This window comes from Arvicanthis niloticus, chromosome 4, assembly GCF_011762505.2.
Source record: "Arvicanthis niloticus isolate mArvNil1 chromosome 4, mArvNil1.pat.X, whole genome shotgun sequence".
Taxonomy (NCBI): Eukaryota; Metazoa; Chordata; class Mammalia; order Rodentia; family Muridae; genus Arvicanthis; species Arvicanthis niloticus.
The window spans coordinates 93,347,334-93,358,290 of record NC_047661.1 but is presented as its reverse complement, the minus strand read 5'-3'; the positions used below and the strand labels follow the sequence as shown (position 1 = coordinate 93,358,290).

The 10,957-nt window shown below is 42.3% G+C and overlaps 1 pseudogene; it reads left to right on the top strand.

Moving 5' to 3' along the window:
- Window positions 1-7,468: 7,468 nt before the first annotated feature.
- On the top strand, window positions 7,469-9,451 carry LOC117707418 (discoidin, CUB and LCCL domain-containing protein 1 pseudogene; annotated as a pseudogene).
- The last annotated feature ends 1,506 nt before the right edge of the window (window positions 9,452-10,957 follow it).

Below are 10,957 nucleotides of genomic sequence, written 5' to 3'. Positions count from 1 at the left end.
GTATCCACGCGCCTACAAGGCACGTGGCAAAAGCCTATAAATAGCTCTGAATTCCCTTCAATAAAAGAGACTTGATCAGAATCTCTGTCTTGTCTCCATTCTTCGCGTCTCTTCCCCTTTATCCCCACTCTCTCTCTCGCTAGACCCTGACCCTCGGACCGGAACGGGCAGTACGGGCTGCAACAGTTTGGCGTCCAACATCGGGCTCCAGTAAGCGCGACAGTTTGGTGCCCAAGCGTGGGGGGTTCGCGACAAAAAACCAATAATAATAATAATAATAATAATAATAATTTCTTAACTATGCAAAAAGTAAGGATGCAATATGAATTATGAGGGGCTTCATGAGTATAAAAGAAGACAGCTACACCATGACCAGCTGTCAGAAAGATACAAGTTCTGAGTTCTGGATCAGCCGAGGACAAAGTAAGGTTAGGCTCAGGTGTGGTAGAGAAGCTAATTTCAGGATGGGGTCCCACCCAGCCAGCTTATCATCTGTGTTTAACAGAGGCAGGCACATCTCTGAATCCTTTAGCAATATTTAAAAAAATTACGTGCTTGTGATGTCCTACAAATTAAAGAGCTAGGGTCATGTGATGCTGATTTATACGATAATCAAGAGGAGACCTGAAGTAAATGAATGAGTAGATGTGTAAATAGAAAACTAGGCTTTTGGTCTGCATGAGATAAGCAGCAGAAAGCCATAGCAGTTCTTTAGAATTTATTCTAGAGAGAGCTGAGCTATCTGGAGGTCTCTGAACAGCAAAAAATAAAATGGCTCTTTAAGCATTTTTCTAACCAGATTTCTGACTTAGTTGGAAGATCCAATAATTTTTTTTTATAGCAACTTTTCTGACTTTGGTCAGAAAACTCAGGAACTATCCAGATAGTTTTTAGAATTTTTACTAGGAGAGAGGGCTGTCTCAACCAGAGAGTTTTTAGAATAACAAGAAAAAGTTGTCTAGGGCAGAGAAGAACACACATAGACATACAGAGAGACACACTGAGAGACAGAGATAGATAGATAGATAGATAGATAGATAGATAGATAGATAGCACAGTCTAGAAAGCCACCTAAGCAAAACCTAAGCATCTAGCTTAGACCCATGATTTGAATTTGAGTTGTTTCTTTTCACCACTCCCAGACACCCCTTCTCTCAGGAACCCCTTTCAAGCCAGGCTGGTCTTTGGCACTCTTATCTGTCCCTCACTCCAGAAAATCAATACTCAGAAAGTTGTAATCATAATTATTCTGTTTGTTTACTCATATATAAACCCATATTGAAGTAATAGATTATCTACTTTGTTTTACTGTTTTATACAAAACTTATATATTACCTTTATGACACTATTATGCTACCAGTCATATATGCAAGGTGGTAGAGTAGGAGCCACTGCTTGCTTCCCACAAGAGGAACAGAACACAGCTATCTATAATTGAAAATAGCCCAGGGAAAGCTCATGGGCCCAATTAAATCTGCATCAGCACAGTGGTTCGATCAAGCAAGCAAACAAGCAAATACAGAGTAACTTCACAGACAGACAGGAGCTATCAGTACCAGCTAAGTAGTATACACCAGAGCAATCTCATGGCCCTCTTCGCATTAGACACTCTTGCCTCTGAGATAATCAGTAGTCATTCATTTTGTAAATGCTTAGAGAGGGAAATGCTATTGTAAAATACTGGTACATTCTGAAGGAGTCCTTGATCTTTCCAACCCTTTATGCATTTAAGACACTGAGAATATGGCCCCACTAAATATACCTGAACTCTATGGCTGCCTCCATTATTGCTCCGTGTGTTCCTGTGTTTTAGATCCCAACTCTGTAGCTGTGTCATGTGCAATCACAATGCAAACACTAGAGTTACTATTGCTGCAAACTACCTCTGCTTTGGGGCCTTGGACAATGTTTGGTATGGACAGACTTAGACTATGGATTATGGTTACTTGGGTATTCTGTGAGGGTTTGCCTGCATCTCTGACATCTGAAGCATCACCAGAAAGAGTTAACACTTTTCCTATACCACAGAATCATATATAAGCTGTCCAGTATATATGTGAACTTCAGAGTCTATATCTGTGAATATCCCATGTGGACCTGTTTCTCAGACACTGAAGCCATACTATTGGCTAGTTCAAATTTTAGATTTCAAAGTTGCAGTCTCTGCACATGCTTGTGCTGCAAGCATTGTGCCCATTGTCATTGTGTGCCATCTGTGGTACAGACTCTGGAGCTTCTATAGCTCTGTTTGGGGATTTACTCCAAGTCTTGATTCTGTAGCGGCTCTGCATGTACCCACACCCCATACAGTTACTAAAACAGTAAGGGTGCCTTTGCTACCAGCACCTACAGATTTTCCATAAACCCCTATCCACTGGAGCTGACCAACTAACACTGGATCATATCAGTCTTTACTGTGACTGCCAGTGAAAGTATACTGCAAGCCATACCTAGCACTGCCAGATCACAGACCATTTAGCACCCTTCTCTCTACTGGAAATCTCTACTGCCATCTTGTACTATATGTCTTCTTAGACAAATTACTGACAGGCACCTTCTGTGACAGAGCACTCAAGCCACTGGAAGGGAAGGTAGAAGCAAGCCCAGCCCCATCTCTGCTGTCTTTCTGTCTGTCTGTCTGTCTGTCTATCTGTCTTTCTCTCTTGCTTGCTCAAAGATGTGATAAGGAGTCATGTTGTGCATAAACTTGTACTTTGTACTGTCCTTAGCCCCACCCCCAAACTATAGTAAATTTGTAATCCTATCTACTGAGTACCTATCTGGTACTGCTTGTCACTAGGTCAGAATAGGCTACATCTCATGGTTTGAATCTTGATGACTCCTCCTGATAACTTGCAAGAATCAGAAACCCTCTTGTTTGAGGATTTAAACGTTCTTTCTTTCAGGCATCTTGCCATATTATTCCTGGCAGCTATCTCTCTGAATGAAGAAGCTTCTCTTTGCTTGCAGGCATGCTTTCTTTTTATTGTGCCCCAATTTCTTCATAAAGTCAGTCTGAAGGAAGATCTCATGGCAGCTCCTTCCTAAGAGCTGGCATCTCTGCTCTTTCCTCTTTGCTATAACTTAGCCATGGCTTTCCAGGTGGTAGGTAAGAAACCAGGAGAACCATGGCTATCTTTGCCAGTGAGTACTTTAGCCCTTATTCTTACCAAGGTCAGGCTTCCATACCCAATCCAGAGGGCATTTTCTACTTACCAACAGAGGGAGATCTTTTCTCATAGTAAGCAACCAGTAAAGTATGGACTGCCCCATTTAATGTGCAAGATCAATGGAAGCTTTTAAGAAACACGAAAAACCAGAGACAACTCCACCAAAGGAACACACCACTTGCTAATAATTGCTATCAAACAAATGAATGTTCATAAAATTTCTCATCTAAAAAAATACTCTTTCTAAATAATTGCAGTAAATTTCAAAATAGAGCAACAACTTGAACACATTAGAACAATTTATTATACAAATGAAAAGTTGACATATGCATTAAAATATGTGAAGAGAACCAGGGGCTGGAACGATGGCTCAGTGGTTAGGAATGATTGCTGATATTTTAGAGGAACCAGTTCAGCCTCTAATACCCACACAGTGGATGACTTACAACTCCCTTACTTCAAGCTCCAAAAGATTTCCATTCCCTTTCGTCTCCTATAGGCATCCATACATATAGGTGCACTTATATAAAAATAAAATATATTTTCAAAAATTTTTAACCTGAAGAATACGGTGAAGAAAGACTATAATGAAAAAGCTACTAGAGTAAAGAGTGGTGCTCAAAGTGGCAAAAAAAGGGGCAGTGTAATTAAGACAGCTTATCTGAAGCTTTCTGTTAGCTTTTGGACTAAGTAATCAGGCCCCAACCATCCCCAGCAGCCTCATTATCCCCACCTATAAGCTGCTGTGAATAAAACCACATCACCAACATCATGACTAGCCTGTTTATAACTCTGCAACCCTTTAACAGAGACACCAGGTGTTCTATTTTAGAAGAATAGTTGGTTCCTTAATTCTCACTACAATAAGGAAGCTTCCATGTCCACTCTACCAGACCTCAAGATATCGGAGTGTTACCAAGGGCACATAACTTTATATGTGTAGTGGATTTGCTTTAGCTGAATGCGTTCCTCTTCCATTCTTCTCACACAGTCGCCAGGCCATGTATCTGTCCTCCATTCCCGGCAATGCAAGAGCTCTCTGCCCCTGATCTGTTGCCAGATTATCAAGGACAGTTTAACTATGGACAATTCGTCAATCATTCAGCATGAAACCTCTCTCTTTCTCTGAAAACAGATAGGGAGAGATCTCTCTTCTGACTTGGCTACATGGGCCCACTCTCCTCAGAACCAATTCCATGTTGGTGCCTGTCTGTCAATCACACTAATAAATCTTGTGATAAATCTCTTGCTCAAAATGTCAATCTGTTTTAATATTACCTTGAACCCAACCTAAGACCTTTCAATATACAGTTAAGGAACAAAGAAAAATGGAACAGAGGAATGAAGGTCATTAGGATTTAGCACGGAGAGAAGGAAATTTGTATAAGATTTTGCAGGAGCCATCCCCACAAATCACACACATACAAGGGCCCCTTCAGAATACTGTCAGAGACTTTCTCAGCAGATGCTTCATAGGCCAGGAGAGAGTGAGATGAGTCATGTACTCTATGCACGAATGAAAGGATAAACACCAATCACAATCCTTTCTTCTGCAAAGCTGTCTTTCAACAGAAAAGGAAAAATAAAGATTTTTTTTTCACATAGACAAAAACCTAGATGGTTTATTACTACTAGCATTGTCTTATATGAATGGCAGTTCTGCAAATTTAAATGAAAGAACACTAACCACCCCAAATACAGGAATGCATAACAAGTTAGCAGAGAAATTGAGAACATAGTCAAGTCTGAAATACTCTGATATTGTGATGGTGGCTTAAAAATTACATACATCTTTAGTGTAAACATTAAAGGGTAAAGATATTTAAAATATTTATCACATCAATAATTTGTTAAATAATTTGTTAATAATAATTTGTTAAAGAATGATTCAATAGAAAAACAATACAATTACACACACAGACATACAAACATACACAATAAAAGAAAAAAGAAAATATCAACAGAAAAACTAAAAACAATGAAAAATGGTAGTAATACATATTAATTACATAAACAAATTAAATATTTTTCAATCTAAAGAATTAAAGTTGCTGACTAGATTAAAAGTTAAGACTTAACTACAGGTACTTGATTTAAAAACACGGTGAAAGTAAAAGTGATGAAACAAGAAAAATACTGTATGCAAAGGAAAAATGAAGAAAATAGCCAAAATAACATAGCCAGGGGGATTGCTTTGTCAATAAAGGCATTATTTGCCGATAAGCCTTGTGAGGTGGTGGGCTGTGAGAGGCAGCTGGATACCTGGTCCAGTAGGCCTTGAACCCCAGAGACCCTCCAGGGACAGCAGGAGTTTGGCCTTGCTCCAGGACTCCTGGCTTCTTTCACATAGCTACAGCTCCTTCCACAGAGAGGTTTAAGGCCATAGGTCACCTTAGAACAGGTAGAGAGTATGACAGGCAACAGAGCCTCAAGACATCTCCATATTCATGAGATATCTAAAGGCTAGAGGGCATAGCCAATTAAGTATTCGTTCCCAGACCCTCCTTCTTGCAAAAGGTATTTAACCTCAGGCCTGCCTGGAGAATACGAGGTATAGCTTCATCCATTTTCTGCCATGACAATAAACATTTTAAGACCATGGACTACCTCTCTTCTTTGGGGCCCTGCCATGGGGAACCATGGAGAACCATTGAGAAGGTCTTCAACTACCAAGAAGCCTTTTAATCTCCCGCAGCTGACCTGTCTACATTCCAGCCATAAAGAACTACCAACTCAACCAGGCAAGCAGAGCAGCTGTGAGCCAGCCAATTGAGTTGCTGTGACCAAGAGTCTCATTCCTCCCCCACCCCACCCCACCCCACCCCACCCCACCCCACCCCACCCCACCCCTGCAAATCCAAGAGCTCTGGCTCTCCTCAGGATCTGAGACTGTGTTCTCTCACCTGGAGTGATTCCCTTCGGCTTCTCACAGCTTGACCTCCACCTGGGGGCGGCTTGGAGTGAACACAATCAAATTCCAGTGTCTCTGCCTCCCTGAGCTGCAGTAGCAGGACTCAACCCACAGGACCCACACCTGTGTGCGCTCACGCCACAGCCCAACAAAGCCTGATGACCTGAGCTTGAGCCCTAGGACCTACATAGCAGGCACAGAAAACTGCTGACCACCCTAAGTTGTCCTCTGACCCTTTTTTCTCTGCTGTGGTACTGTTCATTTCTACTCCCATAAATAAATTCATATAGTAAAAGGCAGGAATTTTTATTCTTAAATTAGAAAAATGAAATTCAATCCAAATTGTGACTAAAATAAAAAGTGCTGATTTGTAATTACAATTGGGCAAGTTTATCAGCCACATATAGAAACTGCAAATGTATATGCTGCCAATATTAGAATGTTTAGATACAGAGAATGAACAAGAATAAATCTGAGACATATCCCATTACAGTAATAGATTCCAACATCCTACTTTCCACAGAAGACAGATCATCCAGACAGAAAATCAGTAAAGAAAAATTGGTTTAGACATGTGTTTGGAATAAATAAATTTAACATATTCCATGTTTTTGTCCCATCTGGAGTATTCCTTCTAACACCTACAGAATACAAGTTCTTCTCATATGCACATGGAACATTGTTCAGGGTAGAACATGCTAAGTAACAAATGTCAAATTAACTTAAAAAGAATGAAACCATGTCAAGTGATTTTTTGTAAAGAAGTTAAACTACAAGCAGCTGAAAGAGTCAGATGCAGATACTTGAACCCAACCAATGGACAGAAGCTGCTGACCCCTGTGGTTGAATTAGGGAAAAGCTGGAAGAGGCTGAGGAGAAGGGAGACCCTGTAGGAGGACCAGCAGTCTCAACTAACCTGGCCCCCCTGAGATCTCGCAGACACTGGATCACCAACCAGGCAGCATACACCAGCTGATATGAGACCCCCAACACATATACAGCAGAGGACTGCCAGGTCTGAATTCAGTCAGAGAAGATACACCTAACCTCAAGAGCCAGGAGGCCCCAGGGAGTTTAGAGGTCTGGTGGAGTGAGGGTAAGGTGGAGACATCCTCGTGGAGATAGGGGGTCTTGGAGGAGGTATGGGATGTGGAACAGCCAGAGGGTAGAGCAGGAGGGGAATAAAATCTGGAGTATAAAAAAAAAACAAAAAAAAAATAATAATAAAGCAATTAAACTAATATTCAAAATATGCAAAAATTAATAATTTATATGTGTGTGCAAACTAAACATGAACCCATGATGAAATGGATTAAGAATGTAATAAAAGTAACTGTCAGGTATATGCAAAAACAGTTCTAAGAGAAGTTTATCATAAATGGCTACATGAAATAGAAAGAAGATCTGGGCTGGAGAAGTTGTTCCATGCTAGAGGAGTTGCTTAACATACACAAGGCCATGAGTTCGATCCCTATCAACAGACTCTTAGGAATCAAGGTACAGAACTCAGAACTCATATAAACAACTTAATGTCACGTTTTAAAGAATTAGAAAAGGGGACACGTCCTCTCGCTTGCAGGCAGTCCAGAGGGATCCATGCAGGGTGCCCGCGCCAAGCCAGGCCTTGGAGGAGGCTGCCCCAAGCAGCTAGCAGCGTAGGGACCTGCGGGTCTGGAGTCCGGCAGGTCCATGGGGACCGGGCCTGTAGGCCAGGTGTCCTGGCACTGCTGTTCGCCCTGTGCGCTCTGCTCTGGTTGCAGGCAGAGGAGCTGATTGATATTCATGAATAGCAGAGTGGCTCTGGATCTGGTGGCTGTGCTTTGTTGACTTACACATCACATATTCTGAGTCAGAGTGAGTATCAGCAAGTTGGCAATACTGTGTTCCAGTTTTAGGAGTAGAAATTGAGGATAAAGCTACCCCAGACTGGTGATGGCTGCGGGCACATAGTGACCTCTCAGGACAGTGGCACAATAACATCTAAGAATTATCCAGGGACTTAATGCCAATCACACTGTGTGCGAAAAGATCATCACAGTTCCGAAGGGAAAACACTTATTCTGAGATTGGGAGATTTAAACACTGAGTCCAAGACCTACACTTCTGACTATCGCCTCTTCAGCAGCGAGACAGATCAGTATGGTCCGTATTGTGGGAGTTGGGCTGTTCCCAAAGAGCCCTGGCTGAACTCAAATGAAGTGAGTGTCTGCTTCCAGAGTGGATCTCACATTTCTAGCCATGGCTTTCTGCTGGCCTATGCCAGCAGTGACCCTCCAGATTTAATAACCTGTTTGGAACGAGGCAGTCATTACTCCGAGGAAAAATACAGCAAATTCTGCCCAGCTGGTTGTAGAGACATAGCAGAAGACATTTCTGGAACATGAAAGATAGCTACAGAGATACCTCTTTATTGTGCAAAGCTGCCATCCATGCAGGGATCGTTGCAGATGAACTAGGTGGCCACATCAGAGCAAAAGGATAAGTCACTATGAAGGAATCCTGGCCAATGGTGTGCTCTCCTGGCATGGTTGTTTGTCGGAAAAGTGATTTCTGTTTACATGCCCAGGAATGAATATTACAACCGTGGCTATTCCATCAGTGATCGTCATTGCCCTCCTTCTTACTGGAATGGGGATCTTTGCTATCTGTAGAAAGAGGAAAAAGAAAGGAAATCCATATGTCTTAGCTGAGGCTCAGAAAACAGGCTGTTGGAAGCAGATTAAATATCCCTTGGCCAAGCATCAGTCTATGGAATTTACCATCAGCAACGACAATGAAAAAGAGATAACACAAAAGTTGGATCTCATCACTAGTGATATTGGCAGCCTTTCATGATCTGCACAGGGACAGTCATGACAAGGGGCTCTACCTTCCGGCCCATGGACGTAGACACTGAGGAGGCCAGAGTGAACACTGAGGCCAGTGGCCACTATGACTGTTCTTACCGCCCGGGGACCACCACGAGTATGCACTGCCCCTGACACACTCAGAACCTGAGTATGCCACACCTATCTTGGAGTGGCACCTGCTGCGAGCTCACGCATTCTCCACACAGAGTGGCTACCTAGTCCCCAGGCCCAGGCCCACTCACAAACACTCCCTTTCTTCTGGAGGCTTTCCTCCTGCTGCAGAAGCCACCCAGATTGAAAGCTATCAGAGGCCAGCAAGCCCCAAGCCTGTGGGTGGTGGCTAAGACAAGCCTGCTGCCAGCAGCTTCTTCGACAGCAGAGAGCCCTCCTCTCAGTCACAGATGACTTCCGGGGAGAATGATGGTTATTTGGCGCCCAGAAAAGGCCTTGCGCCCCTCAATCAGACGGCCATAACTGTTCTTTTGAGAACCCAATGTGAAAGAAACCTGCTGTGGTACTGAGCGCGGGCTGCTGTGAGTCACTGGAAGAAGTGTGTGAGCATGCATGTGTAACCCTTCAGGATCCTAGAGACAACCTCACTTTCGGTTTACAGAACTGCGCAGCTGGTTGTGTTCCGACCCTCCCAGCAGAGCCGGTTGGTTTCTGTTGTGCTAGAACAAAGAGACTTTTCTCATTTGTCTAATTGTGATGCTGTGCTGTAAAATGTGCAATTTGTACAGTTATATTTAACACGAATTAACGTAATGAAGTTTGTGGTGTTTGTTCTCTACACAGGACTTAAGGAGAAAACGCGGGGTAGCCTACGTTCGTGTTTCTCAGTGTGTTTGATTATCTGACACGATAAGCAGTGGGTCTGTTTAAAACCCTTGTTGGTTGTGGTGGCTCATTTCCTTTTTGATAAAGTAAAAGCATTTTTACCGTTCTTTCTCCTGGAAGAAATGAAGTTACTTGAAACATGTAAAGGACACTGGGGTGGGTGATTACTAGCAATGGTGGCCATTTATGCAAGCAAGCATACCACTTCAACAGCTGCAGCCTGCTTTCTTAGGCTTTCCTTGAGGGAAGTAGGACAACCTAGTGTCATGGGGCCTGCGTGGGTCCCAGCTGCACCCTGAGGGACCATATTCTCTAAGGAAAGGGCCTAGCCTACTGCAGTGTTCCTAAACAAATCTGCCTTTTCAGGGTGCCGAGACTCCAGGCAATCCACACCGCCCATCCACACCTTGTAATGAAGAAGGCACAGGAATTGTAGCTTGCGGCAGGAATAACAAGTATTTCTAAACCTAAGATTGAAAATACAGCTGAGGCCAGAAGCCCTACTTCTTACAACTTTCTCCAGAAATAATGCATGTGAGTGACTTCCACTGTCCCTGGAAAACAAATGCTGTTTAAAATGTGTTCCCACGTGTAGAAGCAGAGTTTTTTTTAGTGGTAACTGTCCTAGTGTAAGAAGCAGTTTTCCCAGAGACTGTGCTTGTTCTCATAGAATAGCCCAGGTCTCAGCTGTACCTCATGGTTTGTGTTGTTTCTTTCCTTGAGTTTACTTTGTGAATGAACTGGGGGAATTTAACCTCTTTTTGACAAAGAGAAAAAAAGTATGTGTCTTGTTTATTAAAAGAAAACAGGGACCAAAAACAAACAAAAAAATCCTTTCTTATTTCCAAATTGTATTACAATCCTATTTGTGTGATTGTCGTTTTCTGTGAATTCTATCTATGTTAAAATAGGGTGCTGAAAGCTCATGGCAGAGTATCTGCTGATTATAGTGGAGGTTAAACCATTTATGTTATGGAGTTTACATGATTTTGTGTATATACTAATTGTAATAAACTATGCCAAATCATAGAAAAAAAAAGAATGAGAAAAGAAAGAAAAAAGAGAAAACCTTGTTTTGGTACTGGAATGAGTAGCAAGGATCACAGCAGAAAGAAATGAAATAGAGACAGATGAATGGGATTGCAAGGTCTCCTTGGAGAGATAAATAAATTGAACAAGTGTCACTGATT